Raw genomic sequence first — 20771 nt, 5'->3', positions numbered from 1 at the left:
GACAAGGGTGTGGGATTGTTGTGCATGAGAGTGTGGGAAACTGACATGCAAGTTTCAAGGATGAAGCTAGTTCTTATCTGCTGGGAGGCAATAACAGGATAATAAATTAAAGGGTTGGCCAGGATGTTAAATAGCCAATGAAGTTACAGCTGTGCCTGTCTGCACCTTATTAACCAATTAGCAATTGCTTGATTGCTTGCATTAATTGTATAAATGAAATATGCTGGAGAGAAATAAATGACTTAGCTGCCAATCATACTGACTGAAGAGCTTTGTTCATGCCCGCTTGAGAGGCACCGAGACGCAACAAATGGTGACCCCGACGTGATTCGTATTGAATCATGATAGTGTCGGGAGCCTGAGCCCAGAGGCGAACGGCCAGGAGCCTGAGCCCAGAGGCGGGGAGTGCCTATCTGACGTGATTCGTATCGAATGCTGAAAGTCTCGGTGGCCTGTTCCAGGCGGAAGAGCCGCGGCGGGGAGTGCTGGAGAAGGGCCGGCCCCCGGGCGTCCAAAGGAGAGGCGCATCTGAGCTCAGAGGTGAGCGGCTAATATGGGAACCGCTGCATCAGCGGAACAAAAGATAACACAGAAGCCTTTATTGCACGTTATGAAGCGGCAGGGAGAAAGGCTCCCCTCTGATATGTTATCCCGCCCGCTGCGGTGGGGACACAGAAGGGGACTTTTTGTTAAACCAAATACAGTCTTTGATAAAACTGTTTGGGAGCAGCTAGGCTCCGAGCTTTGGGAGTCGGTGACTCAGGGCGATAAGGAAACTTTCTCCCTGAGTCAAGTATGGAGTAAAACAAGGAAGAAAATACAGAAGCTTTTATTGCACATTATGAACCGACAGGGGGAAAGAATTTCCCCTGCTGCACTGACTTACTTATTAAGAAGAGAGGGGGAGTTGGGGAAGCTCCTCCCGACTGGCCTTCGGGCACAGGATGAGGAGGTGCTCCGCTGGAAGCGAGCCCTGGACGGGAAGACGTTGGAGTGCACGGCGCAGGTAGAGGCTTGTGCCGTGGCCCCGGAGGTCGTTTGGACCTACAAGCAAGCAAGTTGTTCTGGCAGGAGCCTGGAGAAGGCGTCCTACACTGGCTGGTTTGAGCCTGGGACAGTGCCGGGAAAACCGTTGTGCTTCTCCGGTATGAGCTGCATCAGCTGGGTGTCCTGATACAGGATTTACAGATTAAAAGAAGCCAAGCAGGGAAGGAAAAGGAACAGCATGAGTTAACAAGGCAAGAAAGCTCATTCCTTTTTTTTTTGGCCCAGCCAAGGACATTGCTTGCAACTAAGACTTGGCGAACGGCCAAGAGAAAGGGGGGGGCTTGACTGTGCCCAGGCCGCTGGAATAGTTGTAAAATTCGGCCTGGCACTACCGGAATGTGTTAGATTTCTTTTCTTATGGGTAAAGAAACGCTACAAAAAAGACTGACTGCTTGGACCCATGATTTTTACTGCAGAAAGACCCCTCCACATCAGAAGAATCTTTCTACTGATGATTGGCCTATGTAATTTTTTAGTCCTATTGTGTTTTTGGACAGCATGAAAAAGGGACAAGGTGTCCCTTGGTAGCCCCCATTGTGTTATTTGGAATTTTTTTTTTTGTTGTTTTTTGAAAGAAGCAAAATTACTACGGGATGATGTCCTGGTAAATTTCCCCCGTAGAAGCTGAACCATGCCGGTGGTGGAAAACAAGGAAAACCACTTATGTTGTTGATGTTGCCAAAGTCCAGAAATTCCTGCTTAAAAAGACATTGAGAACTGACCCTGGTGAAGAAACAAAGAATTGTACACTGGCAGGAAGAAATTTGGGACTCCTGCTGAGAAATGTGGTATTAATTGCCCCAGCTTTTTAGAGTTTAATTGTTTTTTGTTTTTCAAGTTTGAGAAAACTCAGCCAAAGGGTTTGTTGCGTATTCTCAAGGGGGGAGTTGTGTGTTATTTAGGCATAAATTTAGGTAATTTGGGAGAATGGCTTTGAATTTATGTGACCCTAAGAATTTTTATGTAAAGTGCCTTTGTTAGTCTATTTAGACTTTTTGTTAATTTTGTGTCACGTGCTGATTATTGGCCGTTGTAGACTGCTTGATATTAGATGTGGTTTATATTATAATAGACAGCGTATTTGGAAGGGAAAACAGGATCGGGCCCAAGCGGACAGGCAACAGATAAGGCTTGGAAAGCTGGCTGAAAAACTCTTGAGGGCGTAGCGAAACTAAAAGTTTAACTCTGTGGTTGCTGGAGGGAATAGCAGTTGAATTTTGTAAAAATGTTTAGAGAAAAGTTTTTGGTGTTTTGAAATGTTTGTAAATAAATTTAGGCAAGAAATTAGTTTGCAATTGTTTGGCCATGAATATTTTGTTGCATTAGTTGAAGATTGTATATTGTGCTATGTAATTGTAATTGTATTAGGCTAAGGGCATATAAGTGGTGATTTTTTTTTAGTGTTTAAAATTAGAAGCTATAGTAAGAAATTTTAAGCTGTGATTAATTTTGAATTTTAGGAGTAAGCTAGGAAGCAATTGTATTAATGTAAATGATTTATTTGATGAAGTAATTTTTTTTTGTTTTGCCTGCTAGCTATATAGGGTTTTGGTATATTTTAAGTAATGATTAATTGCCCAGTAGGGGTAGTTTTGTTTTTGTTTTTTAGATATTAAAGAAAATTGGTGTTAGCTGCATAGCATTTAATGTACCATGTAATTAATTATGGAGTTTAAATTTATGTTTTATGTTTTATGTTTGTTTGTGATATGTGTTTCTGGCCAGAAAGAATTGTGATTTTGTTAAAATGTTTATGTGGTTTATGTTGTGTTTTTCCTGCTAGGACCCCCCCCCTCAGTGTCAGTTTGATCACCTGACACATGGGGGATGGATTGGTAATAGAAATTTGTCACGATTTGGTGTGCAATAGAGATTGGGGGAACCCTGCAGAATTTATATTTATTTAAGTGTTTGATTTTGTGTATTTATGTTTGTTTTGTTTGATGTTGTTGGTGTTGTATGTTATGAATTGCATGGTTATGGATAAGCCTTATATATTGAGGAAGCATTATTTGGCTTTTAGTTTTGTTTTGCTTAATTGGTTATTGTTAATTTTTTATGTGTTTTTGGAATAGAGGGGAGAATTTCCCTATGCTGCCTTGGTGGAAAATCACAGCTGCGTGGTTACGAGAACAGAGGGATGAGATAATGTTGTTATGAGAAAGTAGGGAACTGCCAGAGCGAGGCAAAGGCCAGGTGGCCTAATTGGATCAGATACGGCGCATGGGAAATGGGAATTCAGTAAGCAAGGTGGATTCCGGCGAAGTGGGTCCGACCTTGGCTGCATCCTCGGGCGCAACAACAGACAGATACGGAAGAGCCACACGAGACGCGCCCAGACGCCGAGGAACCGGAGCCCCTGGAGAATAATTGCTCGCTGGCCATGCCAGGACTCTTGCCTGCCTTTTGTTTTTGGTTTTGTGTGATTGCATATTAATTGTGTTGTATTTTTTTTTGTTGCCCATAGGTTTGGAGACGTGCGCTCCGGGCAGTGCAGCATGGTTAGCTTTCCAATGCGCCCCACAAGCCTCCGTGACCCTGGCCTGGGCTCCTATTCTGCTGGATGCGGAGAGTCAGCCTCGCCTGGTTTTGCTTTGTTGCTTGTTTTGGCGCTCCTTGTGAGGGGAGGCGCCACGTATGATCTTATACCCCCAGTAAATGCTTGGCTGATTTTGGCGCAGAGTGCCATAAATACTACGGCCTTTTGCTTGCCCCATGTTTCTGCAGTGGGAGCTGTTATGGAAACCTGCTTTGTGGGTGTTTGTACCGAATTGGAGGTGTTGCAGCGGCACACCTGGCTGTTTCACTGGCTGTTTCGTATTTCCAAGGATATACCTTATGAGGAGTTGTATGCTTTGGGGCCTGGAGCCTTTTCATATAAGCTGGATGCCAGTATGTTTTCCTTTCGTTTGGCTAATGTGACAGTTGCCGTTATTTGTTTGAATTTTGTTAATGTTAAGCATGTAGCTATTAATCATAATAATGTGGAACTTACCTGTCGCCATAAGAGGAATGTGACCTTTGCTTATGCACATATGAAGTTGCCCCTGGGGTGGTTTTTGTTATGCGGCCGCACAGCCTTTACTTATATTCCAGCCAATAGTTCAGGTGGCCCCTGTGCTATTGGCCGTGTGGCCCCTTTGTTGTTTCCCCATCCCATAGTGAAGGGGCATCGCCAGCGGCGGGAGGGCATTTCCTTAAGTCCTACCTGCAAGGCAGATGTTACCTTGTTTTCAGAACAAGAGGCAGCAGCCCTTGCCTTTACCCTGGTGGGCCTCCCCGGTTTGGTGGTGCATAACTACCATGCCGTTGCACATCTTGCCTGCACTGTGGCAAAGGCTTTGAATTTAACCTCTACTGTTCTTGCCTTGTTAACTCAAGAGATGGGAGAAGTTCGCCGAGGAGTTTTGCAGAATCGCTTGGCCATTGATTATTTATTGCTGCGACATGGTCATCCCTGTTCTGATTTTGTGGGTATGTGCTGCTTTAATATTACAGATGCGAGTGCGGCTATTGACGCTGATTTGGATCGTTTGCGCCATCTAGCGGAGGGCATTTGCCAGCAACAGGGAGATTTCTGGCTGTGGTCATGGCTGTCGTCGCTACGTGGCTGGGCTGCACATTTATTACAGGGGTTAATGTTAGGAATGCTGTGTATTTTTGTTGTCTGCCTTTTATATTTTTGTTATGTGTGTGCCCGCCGCTGTTGTTGTGTGGCACGCACCTTGGCAGGACCCTCCTGGCCCCTTGGGCCACTTGCATTACCTGGAGGGGGGATGTGATAGGTGAGAGCAGGGTACTGCGGAAGATATTGTTACGGTTTAGTTAGACAGCTGGTGTTTTTATCTGCCTTTTGCTTTGGCTTGTGTGTATGTAGTATTGATATTGTGAGTTGGGATTGTTTTGCTGTGCCTTCCCTTTTTTATTATGAGAATAGGGGGGAAGTGTGGGATTGTTGTGCATGAGAGTGTGGGAAACTGACATGCAAGTTTCAAGGATGAAGCTAGTTCTTATCTGCTGGGAGGCAATAACAGGATAATAAATTAAAGGGTTGGCCAGGATGTTAAATAGCCAATGAAGTTACAGCTGTGCCTGTCTGCACCTTATTAACCAATTAGCAATTGCTTGATTGCTTGCATTAATTGTATAAATGAAATATGCTGGAGAGAAATAAATGACTTAGCTGCCAATCATACTGACTGAAGAGCTTTGTTCATGCCCGCTTGAGAGGCACCGAGACGCAACACAAGGGTAGATGAGAAGGATGAATCCTCCAGCACTGGAGGGAAAGGTCCCATCTGCAAAGACTAGACTTATTTCTTGTCTGTGCCCAATCTTTTCACCTGGTATAGCCCTTGTTCCAGCTCAGGTGATGGCTAGGGGATGTCTCATGACTGCAGCCATGTTTGTTCAGTTCCACCCCCTTATACAGCTTTGGTACAAGGCAGGAATCTTTTGTCTCTCTCCTGGGGAAAAGCCTCAAATTTAAGATGGATTCCTGTACCAGGGGACATGGTCACATGTCCTGTGAGACCCCCCCCCAAGCCTTCATTCTTCCTGGCCTGACTCACAGATGGTGCAGGACAGAGCCATCTCCAGTCAATTGTCCTGGTGAATAGGAGCCATCAAGAGTCCAAACCACTATTAATGGTCCACACTTTGCATCATTACAACAGGACCTCAGAGTTATAGTTCATATTTCTAGTTTCAGATACAAGAATGATCGGTTCATACAAATAGGATGAACACACACAGTAGATTATAAGCTGTGTAATGATACCTTACAAGAGACCTTTTGCATGAAGCATAGTCCAGTCACTTTATATTCACACTCATTAGCATATTTTCATAAAATCCTATGGAGTGCAACATCACAGCAGGGAAAGGGTTTTACTGAAGCATCTGATAGCAGTTGAGTTTCATGTTCAGGCTGTGGTATGAGTTTGTCCAGGTTTCTCGTAAGCACACAGGGACCTTGGCGGGTGCTCTCGATACAGGAATGGCCCCGACACGATAAAGTGATGGGAATTGCATTTTCCTTTTTTATTTCTGTATTTCCAATGATATTTCTGTTTGTGATTTTGTTTTGCTTTGTATAACTGTGTTTTCTCCTGGATTTGATATTTAATGAAAAAAAGAATAAGGCTTCAGGGCACCGGATGGAGGAGCAGGCTGGGGCTAGGACTGCTAAGAGAGTGAAAGTAGCAGGTTTTCCATATTGTTTCCTGCCCTCATTTTTCTTGACTAGTTTCTCTTCTGCACGAAATTTGCCATTATTCAAATGTGAGCCTGGCTAGCTCAGTTGGCAGAGCATCAGACTTTTAATCTGAGGGTCCAGGGTTCAAGTCCCTGGTCAGACAAAAAAACACTTTCTGTGCCTGTAACTCCCCCAAAGAGTTTTAGAAGGACTCTCCTTGACTTTAGTTTTTCCTTTTCAGGACATGGCCTTTCCTAGGAAGGGCCCTTTACTGCCTGGGACTCAAGGTGCTACTGCCTCACCTGTCCACTGGCCTCACAGTCTGGAGGAAGAAAGGCCTCTGGGCCTGCAGCAAAGTGCTGGGTGCTGACTTTTTGAGCAAATGCAGGGCTGGCCAGAGAGGCATGTTCCCACTGAGTCCTCCCTGCCAGAAAAAATTGTCCCCACAGACAGGGGCGGTTCCAGGCCCCAGCATGCTAAGCGCGTGCTTGGGACAGCAAGCCGCGGGGGGTGCTCTGCCGGTCACCGTGAGGGCGGTAGGCAGGCTGCCTTCGGCGGCATGCCTGCGAAGGGTCCGCTGGTCCTGCGACTTCGGCGGACATCCCGCAGGCAAGCAGCCGAAGGCAACCTGCCTGCTGCGCTTGGGGCGGCAAAATGCCTAGAGCCGCCCCTGCCCACAGAGTCCTCCCTGCTGGAAGGCTACAGTAATCAACAGGTGCTCTGCTGGTCCCATGGTGTAAGGGCAGCACTCAGGACTTTGAATCCTGCAATCTGAGGTGAAGTCTCAGTGGAATCTGAGAACAATTCCTGGGCCACAAACCCTGCTGGGTCTTCCAAGGCTCTGTCTTGCTTTCTCAAAGGCCATGAAAGCCACTAAAAAAGGGTTTTTCTCCTTCTGATAATAGCTCACCTCAACTGATCACTCTCATTATAGTGTGTATGGCAACACCCAATTTTTCATGTTCTCTGTGTGTGTGTGTGTATATATATCTATCTATCTATCTTCCTGCTGTATTTTCCACTGCATGCATCCAATGAAGTTGGTTTTAGTCCAGGAAAGCTTATGCTCAAATAAATTTGTTAGTTTCTAAGGTGCCACAAGTACTCCTTGTTCTTTTTGCAGATAAATGAATGGAGGTTAAGTCCATGAATGGCTATTAGGCAGGCTGTGTAAGGAATGGTGTCCCTAGCCTCTGTTTGTCAGAGGGTGGAGATGGATGGCAGGAGAAAGATCACTTGCTCATTACCTGTTAGGTTCAGTCCCTCTGGGGCACCTGGCATTGGCCACTGTTGGCAGATAGGATGTGGTGTTGGATGGACCTTTGGTCTGACCCAGTATGGCCATTCTTATGTTCTTATGAAGGGAGGAGAGAAGGCTTGAGACAGAGTTTCTGTAGTGTAGTGGTTATCACATTTGCCTAACACGCAAAAGGTCCCTGGTTCAAAACCAGACAGAAAAATGATGGCTTAATTTTCCCAGCTCTTCCTGGCTTGTTCCTGTTGTTATAGGAGCAGCAGTGATTTCTATGCTCAAAAGGTCTGTTTTACTTCCCCTGCTCCCACTTCTGTCTCCTCTCCCTCTCTGAATGCCTGTGAAGTGGCTTTCCCCCTCCCCAGCCCTCCTGGAATGCTCCTGGGATGAATGTTCTGGGTGAAGAGCAGAAGAGCTTCCAGGTAGACAAGGTGCCTGGGACTCGAATTAGGCAGCGATCACACACCCAGAGCATGGACACTGCCCAAGGTGGAGTGTGACCAACCAGATGCAGCCAAGTCATCTCTAGTCGCAGGCCACGAGGAGCAGGTCCTTAAAAGGGAAAGTCCCCTGTGCTCAGGAGAGCACTCACAAGCTTGTACCTCCAGTGAATGCCCTTCGCCTGGCCAGTGGTTCTCTGCGTTGTATTTCATTGTGCCTCAGGGAGACTTACCTTCATCGCACCATCCATAGCTGCGCTGTGGGACACTTACCTTGCAGAATCCTGACATCTCCAGTGCCGTGCCTGTCCTGAGAGCGTGAGTATGCAAGTGTGATTGTGACCCCCCCCCCCCGCTTCTTCTTTTGAGCTTAGCTGTCAGTATAATAAATGTGCTGCTTTCTGGCAAACTCTGGTGGGTCTTTAGTCCTCCCTACGCTTACCCAAAATTGGGCCAGCTAGTAACACCTGCTATAAACTCAACCCCTGCAGGATAGAGGGTGGTGAAATGAGCTGCGAAAAAGCCTTAGCATCAGCAGGGGAAAGCTAGAGGACCTTGGCCAGGCACCTTTTGAAGCCTTGTGGCTTGGTCTCCTCTGCCCTTGGAGGTTGGCCTATGGCGGCCGGCTCTTCCTACTGGCTTCCTTTGTGTGACTTGCCAAAGGAGGGAGTGAGGCAGGAATAGGAAAAAAGAGGAAAGTCGAGCTGAGGAAGGCAGGGCAGAAGCTAAGTGTCTCAGTGTGGCTAAGTGGGGTTAGTAGAGCGTCACCATTCATTCTGCAAAGCCTGGGGAGGTGCGGTTGGCTGCTGGGAGGCAGAATCCTGTGCCTGCCTTTTGGCTTCCCAGGGATGGCTACTAGCAGCCCAGGAGAAGAAGGACAGTTCTGGGTGAAAGGAAGACAAGCAAAGCTCTGGGAGGAAGTTTGGGTGTGGGGTGCGGGCTCTGCGCTGGGGGAGGGGGTTGGGGTACAGGCAGGGTGGCGCTTACCCCGGCCAGTGCAGCTCCCAAAGTGACTGGTACACACAACCCTGCGGCAGCAGGTCCTAGGTGGGCCATGCCAGGGGGTCTCTGTGTGCCATTGACTGCAGGCCCTGCCCCCAGAGCTCCTATTGGCTGCAGTTCCTGGCCAATGGGGGCTGCAAAGTTGGTACTCGGGGCAGAGGCAGTGAATGGAGACACTCCCCCCACCCCAGGGGATGCTGGGACGTGCCAACCACTTCTGGGAGCGGCATGGAGGGACAGAGGCAGAGTGGGCTGGCAGCCACCTTAGTGCTGCTGGCACATCTCTGCACACCCATTGGGGGAGGGGAGCAGAGGGCCTCCATGTGCTGCCTGGGGTAGGAGCAGTGCACAGAGCTGCCTCCTCTCCCGGGTCTATTACAGGAGTGGGTGGGTGGGGTCTTTTGGCCTGCAAGGTGCAGCAGGTCGGACTAGATGATCACACTGGTCCCTTCTGACCTTAAAGGCTCTGAGTCTAAAAGGGAGAGGGAAGTAAAGAATGTTTTTTTAATAATAAACCAAACATTGTAATACCAGGATAACTCCAACAGCTCATTGTATAGTCTTGCCCCTTTCTTCCTCCACTGTGTGTTCAATGACCTGAAGGACATTGATTCTCTCATTTCATTGATAAACTTATACAATGTGACTGAAATAAAACCAGTTCCCAGTAGAGAAGATGTCACATCCCTGCATTGGCTGGGAATCAAACCCAGGTTAACTGCTCAGAAGGCAGCTATGCTCACCACTATACCACCAATGCAGCTGGTGAAATTACCACTTATGCTTGCCCAATGAGGCTATACCAGAATTGAGGCCCCAGAAATCCTGCAGAAATGATGAGATGCATGCCATTCTAGGGGGTGCCCCTGCAACAACACCACCCATTGCTTCCCTCCTCCCCCACCCCTCCTGGGCTACCGTGGCAGTTATCCGCCCATTTGTGTGATGAAGTAATAAAGAATGCAGGAATTTGAAACAACACTGACTTTATTGCCTCTGCAAGTAGAGCTCAAAGGGGGGGAGGGGAAGGCAGCCTCCAGCTGCTGTAATATTCCAGGCAGGACTGAATCTTCATTAGACAAAGCTTAAAGAAGAGAATGACCTGGGAGTCATTCCCATGTTTGCCCAAGTGCCCCCAGGCGACCTCACCGAGGCCAGCCAGGAGCACTCACGGGACGATGATGACAGATACCAGTCCTACTGTACCATCTGCCATCGGGAAGGGAAGGGAAGGGAAGGGAAGGGGATGCTGCTGTGTAGCGCTGCAGCACCGCGTCTGACAGCAGCATTCAGTAGACATACGGTGACATTGAAAAAAGGCGAGAAATGATTTTTTCCCCTTTGCTTTCACAGGAGGAGGGGGGGGACGACATATACCCTGAACCACCCGCAACAATGTTTTTGACCCTTCAGGCTTTGGGAACTCAGCCAAGAATTCAAATGGTTTTCGGAGAGTGCAGGAACTGTGGGATAGCTACAGTCGTCAGTCGCCCCTCCCTCCATGAGCGTCCATTTCATTCTTTGGCTTTCTGGTACGCTTGTTTCAGCTCCTTAAGTTTCAGCACTGTGTTGAGTCCCTCTTGTGGCCTCTGTCTATCATGGCCTTGGAGATTTTTTCAAATGTTTTGGCATTTCGTCTTTTGGAACGGAGTTCTGATAGAACAGATTCATATCCCCATACAGAGATCAGCTTCAGTATCTCCCATACCGTCCATGCTGGAGCTCTTTTTTGATTCTGGGACTGCGTGGTCACCTGTGCTGATCGGCGCTCCATGCTGGGCAAACAGGAAATTAAATTCAAAAGTTCGCAGGGCTTTTCCTGTCAACCTGGCCAGTGCATCCGAGTTCAGATTGCTGTCCAGAGTGGTCACAATGGTGTACTGTGGGAAGGCGCCTGGAGGCCAATACCTTCGAATTGCGGCCACACTAACCCTAATCCGACATGGCAATACTGATTTCAGTGCTACTCCCCTCGTCGGGGAGGAGTACAGATATCGGTATTAAGAGCCCTTTATATCGATATAAAGGGCTTCATTGTGTGGACGGGTGCAGGGTTAATGCAATTTAACGCTGCTAAATTCGATATAAACTCGTAGTGTTGATCAATGAGGCTAATCATCTAGTGGAACAAGCTCCGCAAGGGACGTGGTTAATTCCCCATCACTGCCCTGTGTAAATCAAGACCGCAGCTCTTGCTGCAAGACACCTGGTGTGTGGGTGTCCCTGTTGCCCCTTCAGAACCTCTGGTACATGGTGCTTCCCTCCTCCCAGTTCAAGATCCCCATCATGTGGGTGCTTCCATCCAGGATCTCTGGTGGGTGTCTCTGTCCCCCACCCCATGAACTAGCTCCAATGTGTGGTTTTCCCTGCCTGCACCCATCCGGGATCTGTGGGTGTTGCTGTTCCCCTTTTCAAGATCTGTGTTGCTTGGGTGCGTCCCTCCCCCAAAGTCAGAATCCCCAGCATGTGGGTGCTCCCATCCCCCCCTCCAGGCTCTGCAGGGTGTGTCTGTATAAAAAGAGACCGTGTCCCACTGTCTTGCCCAGGCTATGCTGCAGGGGCTATTCACAGGTGCAGTCCCACTACTGATCAGCACAGGAGTTTTGACCTGCTCTGTTTCTGACCTGGGCCGGTTCACTCCTTCTTAGGCAATCTGGGGACCCCAAACTTCCCTGGGATCACCATATTGATGCTGAACTTAGTGCGGACACCTGATCGGCACAGCCCGCTGCAGCCCAGAACTCCTGAGCTCAAGCGATCTGCTGGCCTCAGCCTCCCCAGGAGCTGGGATCACAGGCACCGGGATCACAGGCACCAGCCACGGGGCCCGGCTGGTTACAGGGTCTCCCGCTTCCAACTTCAGGCTCAGCCTGGGAGCTCTGCGCTCTGAGCAGGTGGAAGTGGAGCCTGGCGCTGAGCTGATGCGCTGAGGGTTATTTGCACTGTGCGCTTCACATGGAGGTGAAAACACGGGGCACAGATCTTTGAGCACAACCCTCGTCCTGAGGAATGGAGGGGCGGGGGCTGCATAAAGAGAGACGGGCTCTCCCTGGCGGGGCTGCAGCGGCTCTTCACAATTGGTACCAGAGTTTTGCCGGACTCCTTTCCTGGGTTGGCTCCCCTCTCCCTAGGAGGAACTGGTGTCCCCAAACTTCCCAGAAACCAGCATAGCGAGGCCAACCTGAGCACAGACACCTGCTCAGCACCCCGGGGTGCAGCCCTGAACTCCGGCAATCAGCTACACTCAGCTGCCCACCCAACAAGTGTCACACACAGGAGCCTTCGTGCCCCGCGTGTTCAGGTCCCTCCCAGCGCCAGCTTCAAACTCCGCTGCTCAGTTCTAAGCTTTGGCCACATGGGGGCAGCCTGGAGCTCAGCCAACGCCTCCCGGTGCTGGTTGCGTTTCCCGCTCCTCGTGGCAGGTTCACACCCCGCAGGCAGATCTCTGAATTGGAGCCGAACCGTTCCCCAAATCCAGCGCTTTAGCAGCAGCTTTGCTAGGAAAGCGCTGACGTCACCAAGTAAAGTAGGAGCCAGAGCGCTGTGCGGGATCTTCTATCGGGCCCCTCACCGTGGTGTCTGTCAGGCGCAAGGAGAAACCAGGGAAATGTTTTCATGGCATTTAAGGGCAGAAGGGGCCATTAGCTCAGCTAGTCTGACCCCCGAATAACACAGAATTACACCATGGCACATATTGATCCCACAGACCTTAGATAGATCAAAGCGTTTCAGTCCTCAGGACGGAGGCTAAACTGGGTACCAGAGGCAGCGAACAAGGGACCCCCAAGGCAATGGCAGGGAACTGACGAGGTGAAATATGCCCAGATGATCCCAGCAGGTGACCCACCCCCATGCTGCAGAGGTGGGAGTCTCTGTTCCTCCTGCCCTTAAGAATCTCTGGTGGTAAGTTAGTCCCCCCAGTTCCCCAGATAAGAATCCTCCATGTGATTTCCCTGGCTTCACCTCCAAATAAGAACATTGTGTGGCGGGAGTGGGAGGAAGTTTGTCTGGCAGATCTGTAAAGGGGGACTGTGTCTCCCTGTCTGGCCCAGGCTCCTGGGAGGAAGTGATCTCAGTGTGTCTGGCTGTCTCCATTCCTCCCACCCATAAGAATCCCTGGTGTGTGGGTGCACCCCAGACCATTAAGGATCTCTGGTGGGTGGGTGTCTCTCTCCCCCCTAGTCAAGATCTCTGGGGCGTGGCTGTATAAAAAGAGACTTTGACTCACCCAGGCTGGGCTGCCATCATAGAACAGACCAGGTCCTTCTGTGGAGGGTTTGCGTTCCTCCAAGGCCGTGATCTCAGTGTGTGTGTGTGTCCCTGTCCCTTCAACCCTTAACAATCCCTGGTGCGTGGGTGCGCTGGGCCCCATTACAATCCCCTCTGTCTTACCCCCATGAGGGATCAGGTGGCTGTGTGTGTTCTCCACGCTACTGGGGGTGTCTGGTGCTCCTGACCCTCCTGGTTAATAGTGGAGTGTGTGGGTGTCCCCCTGCCCGTTAAGGATTCGTGTTGTGCGGATGCCCCCGTTCTTCTCATTAAAAATGGTGCAATGGAGCATATGGGTGTGTCCCCCACCCCATGAACTAGCTCCCGTGTTCCCCTGCCACCATCCAGGCTCTGTGGTGTGTGGGTGTCACTGTTCCTCTTTTCAAGATCCTTGTTGCAGGGGGGCGTCCCTCCCCCCAAGTCACAATCCCCAGCGTGTGGGTGCTCCCATCCCCCAAGCCAGGCTCTGCGGGGTGGGGGTGGGGTGTATAAAAAGAGACCGTGTCTCACTGTCTTGCCCAGGCTACGCTGCAGGGGCTATTCACAGGCGCGACCCCACTACTGATCGGCACGGGAGTTTTGACCTGCTCCGTTTCCGACCTGGGCTGGTTCACCCCTCCTTAGGCAACCTGGGGACCCCAAGCTTCCCCGGGATCACCGTATTGATGCCGAACTTAGTGCGGACACCCGATTGGCACAACCCACTCGGAGGCAGGGCTCAAGCCCAAGTGTCTACTCTGTAATTTTATAACCCTGCAGCACAAGCCCCACAAGCCTGAATCAACTGACCCAGGGTTTGAGAATAGTGACTTGGGTGTGTTAATGGCAGTGTAGACATAATGCTAGGCTATGTCCACACTGCAATGAAACACCCAGCGCTGTCCCATGCCAGCTCAGGCTCCCAGGGCTTGGGGCATGGGGTGGTAAATTTGCAGTGTAGACATCTCGGTTCAGGTTCAATACCGGGCTCTGGACCCCACAAGGTTGGCAAGCAAAAAAGTTAAAATGGCAGCGGAGTATTACCATGAACTCAATGGCATTTCTCCATTGGTCTGTCTGCTTTGGGGCAGGGACAATAACACGGCCTGCTGCATTTGTTATTTCAAAGGGTGGTTTAGGATTTTCATTCTCGTGCACGAAGCAGGACTCAACCCTCTGTGCAAACTAAATGAGCTGCCTACAGGTTCTGGCAGCCACAATGAGCCATTCGGTGTGAGAGCCCAGACCTGCCCGTGTCCCAGAGGGGGGGTGTCATGTGTGACAGGCTGGACCACTGACCTATCAGCTCTTAACTCCCAAACTTTCAGTAATTCTGTTATCAGTGTAATTTAAACAGCCACACTGGGCTGGACCAAAGGCCCATCTAGCTCTGTGTTTTGTCCTCCAACAGTAGCCAATACCAGGTGCCCCAAAAGTTAATCAACAAGGCACCACTAGGAGGTGAACCCAGGATCTCCTGTTTACAGGACAGGCGCTTTAGCCAGCTAAGCCATGGTACCTGCCTATGGCTAAAACACTCTGTCTGCCCACACCTGACTCCCTGCCATCCCCACTGTGGCCTGCAAAGCTTTGCTTGTGTTTGGATTCTGCAAAGCAGAGGATCAGGTGACGTTTTCCTTGCAAGCTGTGTGTGTGTGTGAATCTTTGGCCAGGTCTGCACTACAAAGTTATTTCAGTATCATTATATTGCTCAGGTGTGTGAAAAACACACAATGGTCCCTCGGTCATCAGCTTTTGGCTGGTGCACACACTGCAATACCACGTCTGGCGACAAAATTGCCCTGTTTTGGTGACAAAATAAAACCACCTCGATGAGAGGCCTAGAGCTTTGTGCAGCAAACTTAAAGTGACAAATTGTCAGTGTAGACGCTGCTGTTCATTATATCACCATAACTGGTCTCCACCAGTATTCCACCATGCCTGCCATGAACTCGCCTGACCTGCATTCCTGCTACAGAGGCTGGGCCCCTCCCTTTTCATAGCTCCAGAAAGTTCTGACAGCTGAGCCACTATCTACACCGGGATTAGGTTGATAGAACTGCGTTGCCAGCCTAAGTAATGTAATTACACCAACCTAATTTCATAGTGTAGACGTGTCCAAAGAATCACACCCACACCTTGGGAGCAAAACTTCACCTGCTCCTCTGCTTTACAGAAGCCAAACACAAGCAATACTTGTCAGGGCCCAGTGGGGACTGGCAGAGAGTCAGGTGTGGGCAGACACACTGCTTTAAATAACAGCAGGTACTGTGGTCTGGCTGGTTAAAGCACCTGCTTTGTAAACAAGAGATCCTGGATTCAACTCCCAGTGGTACCTTGGTGAGTGGCTTTTGGGGCACCTGGTATTGGCTACTGTCAGAAGACAAGAGTCAGAGCTAGATGGACCTATGGTTTAAATTACACTCGCAGGCACTGATAATAGAGTTACTGAAAGTTTGGGTGTTAAGAGCTGATAGGTCAGTGGTCCAGTACCCTCAATGTGGTTTTAGCTGGAAACACACCTGGAGGACAAAGACTAAACTGAACTGATTCAGAAATCAGAAGAGAATAATAACAATAATACTTTCAAACTCTCCCCAAACAGATTAGTATTGGTTTTTCAGTTTGGGGAATTTTGTTTTCTCAGTCAGACCTTGCCAAGGGAAGCAGGGAGAAAATGTTTGAGTTGCCTCCTTCAGAACAGCTTGGCCTAGACACTAGCTCTGGTTCACTGCTCTGGCCTTGCTCGGGTTGAGGGTATTTTAATAATTTGGGCAGGTCCCAGGGTGTTTGGGGGAGATGACGAGGATGTTCCCTTTTGAGATAAAAATTAAGAAATACAGGACTAGAAAATTTTTCTTTTTTTAAGAAATCTGGAATTTAGACATTTTATTTAAAGCAAGAGAGTTCTGAGTTTCTGTTTGCAAGAAGCAACATTGTACCAAAGGGGGACATGGTTGTCTACAAAGGAAGAGTAATGACTAAATGCATCCGATGAGAATGGGATTTGAACCCATGCGTGCAGAGCACAATGGATTAGCAGTCCATCACCTTAACCACTTGGCCACCTCATCTGAGCTGTCAGGAAAAAGACAGGAGGCAAAATCTAAGGCCAGCAGAGATAGGGACAAAAAGGAGTTTCTAAACACTAAGCGGAAGCAGAGGCTGAATGAGCTCCCCCCTCACATCTAGTGAGGAGCTGGGGGAAAGACTTCAGGAACAGACCGTGTTTGCACAGACACACCTACTTTGCCTAGCTATGCAGCATGATGGGGCCGCTTTCCCAAAATGACCAGAAGAACAAGAGCCACATCCAGCTGCAGTTCAGGAATCTGATGACCAAAGAGCCAATAAATGTTCTGAGGGCTGGTATAAAATGCCTTCTAGTGAGCTATTGAACAAGCTCAACCTGTTTAGCTTACCAAAAGAAGATTGAAAGGTGACTTCACTGAAGTGTTGAAGTGCCATATTGGAGAGAAAAGATTGGATATTAAAGGGCTCTTTAATCCAGCAGAGAAAGGCATAACAAGACCCAATGGCTGGAAGGTGAAAAGAGACAAATTCATATTACAACTAAGGCACAAATAGTCAACACCGAGGATGATTCACCACAGGAACAATCTCCCAAGGAAAGTGGTGGATTCGCCATGTCCTGATGTGATTTCATGAAGACTAGCTGCCTTTCTGGAATGTGTTTGCCCCAAAAGTAGATATTGTGTCATACAGGAGGCCTGTGTTATGCAGGGGGTGAGATTAGATGCTCTAATGGTCTCTCCTGGCAATAAAGTCGACTAATTTCTGAAAAACTGAGTGTAGCATTGGGAGCAGCGTCTGATGTTTTCCTGTCTAGCCGGCTTCCTGCCTAGAACGAACGCTCCTTGAGTGGGGTGATCCAAGGGAGTAGCTCAAACCTCCAAAGTGCCTGGGCAGGGGCAGGACATTAGCACAGCAAGGGAGGGGTGTGGCAGTGACATCACAAAGGCTTTTTGCAGGACCTCAGACTATTGGTCAAAGGTGGTGGGGAGGTGGTGACCTCACGGAGAGATGCTGACATCAGCGAGGCAGGACAGGGGTAAGCGGACAGGGAAACCTCAGAGACCCCTGTGGCTTTGCTTCAGCAAGTGTCCTTCTCGAGGTCTCTCTTTCAGGACTGAGAGAGTGTTCAGGTTCATGTACGTGAGCTCCAGGAGGAACCTCTTTCGAGTTTTCTCATTCCCTTTTCCTGATTTTACTAGAAAACAGCCATCCCTGTTTAGAAGGTAAGAGCCTCCTCGAGATTTGACACCTGTTCAGTCTGATCCATCTGGTGACAGTTGAATTCTAGGCATGGAAAACACGAGCTTAAGGAGGCAGAATTTTTTCCACACCTGGGATTTTTTTCCATAGAATCAGTGGGGACATTAGGCTTTGTCCTTTTTGTTTCACCTTTTCCTCCATCCATCCCTTCCTCCTTTCTCTTTGTCTCTTGCTTGTTTTGTTCTTTCACCAGTTCCCCTCCGAACACCAGGAGCAGTGTGTGTGTGTGTGTGTGTTGCGGGGGAGTGCTTGGCAGCTCCCACTGTGGGAGGTCCACCCAAAAATGTGGGGCTGAAATAGTGCTCGGGCAGTGATCCCCACCGGTGACCTGGGCCTCCCTTTGGGCTCTCTGGTGAGAACCCTCAGCCTCCCGTCCTGTCTCTACCCTGATTGGCTGTGCAGGGGGTTATTGACAGGGAGGAGATTCAGGTCCTTGTTGTTCTCTTTTAAGACCAAGGAAATAAGTCATAACCTGTTATATGTTGACAAATTTTGCTGCATTAATTGTCCCTGAGCAGTTCATGATTCTCTCTAACATTGCAGTTCTCCTCAAATACTTGCTGAATAATTCCTGTGCACTGTTGTTGGTCTGGAGCTCATCTGAGAGCACTTTACTCAAGTCATTCAATGTCTGAAATTCAAGATCTGATGGTTAGTTTGAAAATCAGGGCTTTTGGGTCCTATTCCCAACTCTGCCACTGACTGGCTGTGTGACCTAAGACAAGTCAATTCTCCTTTCTCAGCCTTGGCTTCTCCCTCTTTCAAGTAGGGATAATAATGATCCGCTCCTACCTAGCTCAAGGTGGGTGGAGGACGGGGATCCATTGGAGAGCGTCACTAGGAGTATCAGAGGGGTAGCCGTGTTAGTCTGGATTTGTAAAAGCAGCAAAGATTCCTGTGGCACCTGGCTAAGCAAACAGAACAAACCCCAAATCCCCCCTGTGCTTTGGGAGCCAGGTTTGCGGTGGGAATTCTGTAGTTCAGATGACTTCACACCTGGCCATTGGGATTCTTTACCAGTTTCTCTGGCATTGGGACAATTTTGTGCTGCAGCTGTGATGGCCGAGTGGTTAAGGCGTTGGCGTTGAAATCCAATAGGGTTCCCCTGCGCAGGTTTGAATCCTGCTCACAGCGAGGCCTGTGTTTTTGCTAGTCTCTCACGAGGGCAATACCTCTGTACAACCCCCTGAGACACTCTCAATTCTCTCCCCACCCCAAGTAAATCCTGTTCTGCTCCTTTCATAGAGATCCCTGGGACACCCCCTCACACTGTGTCCCTGAGGGGTCAGGCAAACTCTCAGCACCTGAAGCCTCTGCCACTCACCTGGTGCCCCATAGATCAGCCATAGCCCTGGTTCTGCTCCTCTCTCTAGAGTGCGAAAGGAGCCAAGTCAGCGACTCCATGGGAGCTACGGGGCTGCAGAACCAAAAGAGGAAAAATAGGTGCTCAGGGCCCACTGGCAGCCAGCTCCCCCCACCCCCCCCTGCACTACAGGCCTTGCTGACAAGCTCCTCCTCTTCCCCTTCAGCACCTCCCACCTGCCAGTGATCAGCTGTTCAGTGGGGTGCAGGAGGGGCTGGGCGGGGAGGGGGAGGAGCAGGGAGAGGAATGGGGCAGGAAGGTGCAGGGTGGGAAGAGATGGGACAGGGGAGGGGGCTTGGAGGAAGGGGTGGGGTGGGGTGGGGTGGGGTGGGGGCAGGGCCTGGGGTGGAAAGGGGGGGCTTTGTCACAGACCCCTCTAGGGCCGTCCCTGAAGGGAAGCACTGACTATCACAGTGACAATACAATTGACCAGCCTTGCGGGGGAGGCTGAGGGAGATCCGCACTCACCAGGTCTCTTCTCTCCCCCACGGTGAGCCAGACACTGCTCTCCCCTGGCTCTCACTCTAGCAGCTGGACGCCAAGGAGCCATTTCCCCACAGGAAGTGCATTGAGTGCCCCTGTGGTGCTGGGGGGCTGGCGCTGCTGCTGCCTGTGGGGCTGGCAGGGGGGCTGATGTCTGCACAGACTCTCAGCTGCCAGGCCGGAGGGGGCACTTGGGACCTTACCAGACCGGCTCAGTGAAGACGGGGGGTTGACAGAGCAATACAGACGCTCTCCAGAGCAGGGAGCAGCATCCGCCCATGCAGCCAGGCAATGAGCATTTCCCACAGCCTGGAGCCGAGGGGGAGGCGGCAGCTGCTGTTCCAGCTCCTCGGGGACAGGCCCTGTCAGCCAACAGCCACTTCTTACTCCCCACAGCTAAGGGCGTCGGGTTCCTCCGGTGGGGGTGTGGAGCAGCCGTTCGTTTTCCTGTCCTTTTTGTGTGCAACTGCTGACAAAAACATCCCAGACAGAGAAGCAACAGGCCAAAATACTACACTGCATCTGCCAAAGTAGCTCAGTTGGGAGAGCGTTCGACTGAAGATCTAAAAGTCCCTGGTTCAATCCTGGGCTTTGGCAGGTCCTGTCATCCTTTTTGTACAGGGGTGGCTTGTTTTCTGGGAGCACAGCAGTGCCTGCACCCAAGGTGAGTCCCTGAGCTTGGGCTCTGCAGTAGGAAAACATAGAATGGGCTTCTGCCCTTAGTTGGCCCACCTGACCTTTAACAAGGAGAGATGGGAGCTGTCTTTCCCAACGTGGCAGGGAGAGAGCAAGGCAGGGTGACCCTCAGGAATGGTGCCAGAGGGCTGCTGGGCAGTGACGGGCAGGGATTGGGGATGGAAGCTCCTCTGTGCAGCTGAGCAATGGCAGTACCAGGGAAGGGGCATCTGTAAAAGTGACCCAGCAACACCTCTCCTCCTCTGGGCACCTAGAGCAGAGACAGCTGGTGCTGACAGCTCCAAGGGAAGGCTTAAAAGCCACAGAGCAACTGAGGTCAGGGCCAGAGAAGGGCAGGACCATGCCTATGTGTGGCCTTCAGACAGGCACAAAAACACCCAGGCAGGCTGCTCCCTGCCATGCCAAACACCCACTGAAGATCACCAGCATGCGGGGCAGCTGCTGATGCTCTGTGGCCAAGGTAACAAGATGGTAGCAAAGCAGGGCCAGCCCCTGTGGTGGGGCCTCTGACTGGTCCCACTCTCCATGCTCACTTTTGCAATGGGGCAGGAGATTTTACCCCAAGAGGCTTTTCCCCAGCTGGTGAGAAGCAGAGAAACACCCAGGCTCCGAAGACGCTGTGTAGCAAGTACCCTCCAGCACAGGGACAGGCGCACACTTGGAAGAGGGAAACTGCTCCACACTCTAGCCCGGGCAGCCACCCATTTTCTTTGGCAAGTCAGGAAGGGCAAAGGCGAGACTGGAAGC

At 50.2% G+C, this 20771-nt stretch overlaps 4 non-coding genes across 4 annotated transcripts; 2 read left to right on the top strand and 2 right to left on the bottom strand.

Annotated features, from left to right (window-relative positions):
* The first annotated feature begins 6334 nt into the window (after nt 1-6334).
* Nucleotides 6335-6407, top strand: TRNAK-UUU. Its single transcript has one exon. It is a non-coding gene; the product is annotated as a tRNA-Lys (tRNA).
* A 3219-nt stretch (nt 6408-9626) lies between these two features.
* TRNAR-UCU lies at nt 9627-9698 on the bottom strand. Its single transcript has one exon. It is a non-coding gene; the product is annotated as a tRNA-Arg (tRNA).
* A 6480-nt stretch (nt 9699-16178) lies between these two features.
* On the bottom strand, nt 16179-16260 carry TRNAS-GCU. Its single transcript has one exon. It is a non-coding gene; the product is annotated as a tRNA-Ser (tRNA).
* Nucleotides 16261-18534: 2274 nt separating this feature from the next.
* On the top strand, nt 18535-18616 carry TRNAS-UGA. The gene has a single exon. It is a non-coding gene; the product is annotated as a tRNA-Ser (tRNA).
* Nucleotides 18617-20771: the final 2155 nt, after the last annotated feature.

The sequence above is a fragment of the Mauremys mutica genome, unplaced genomic scaffold, assembly GCF_020497125.1.
Source record: "Mauremys mutica isolate MM-2020 ecotype Southern unplaced genomic scaffold, ASM2049712v1 Super-Scaffold_100246, whole genome shotgun sequence".
NCBI lineage: Eukaryota > Metazoa > Chordata > Testudines > Geoemydidae > Mauremys > Mauremys mutica.
Note: the sequence above shows the minus strand (reverse complement) of the source record. Positions and strands in the feature narration are given on the sequence as shown.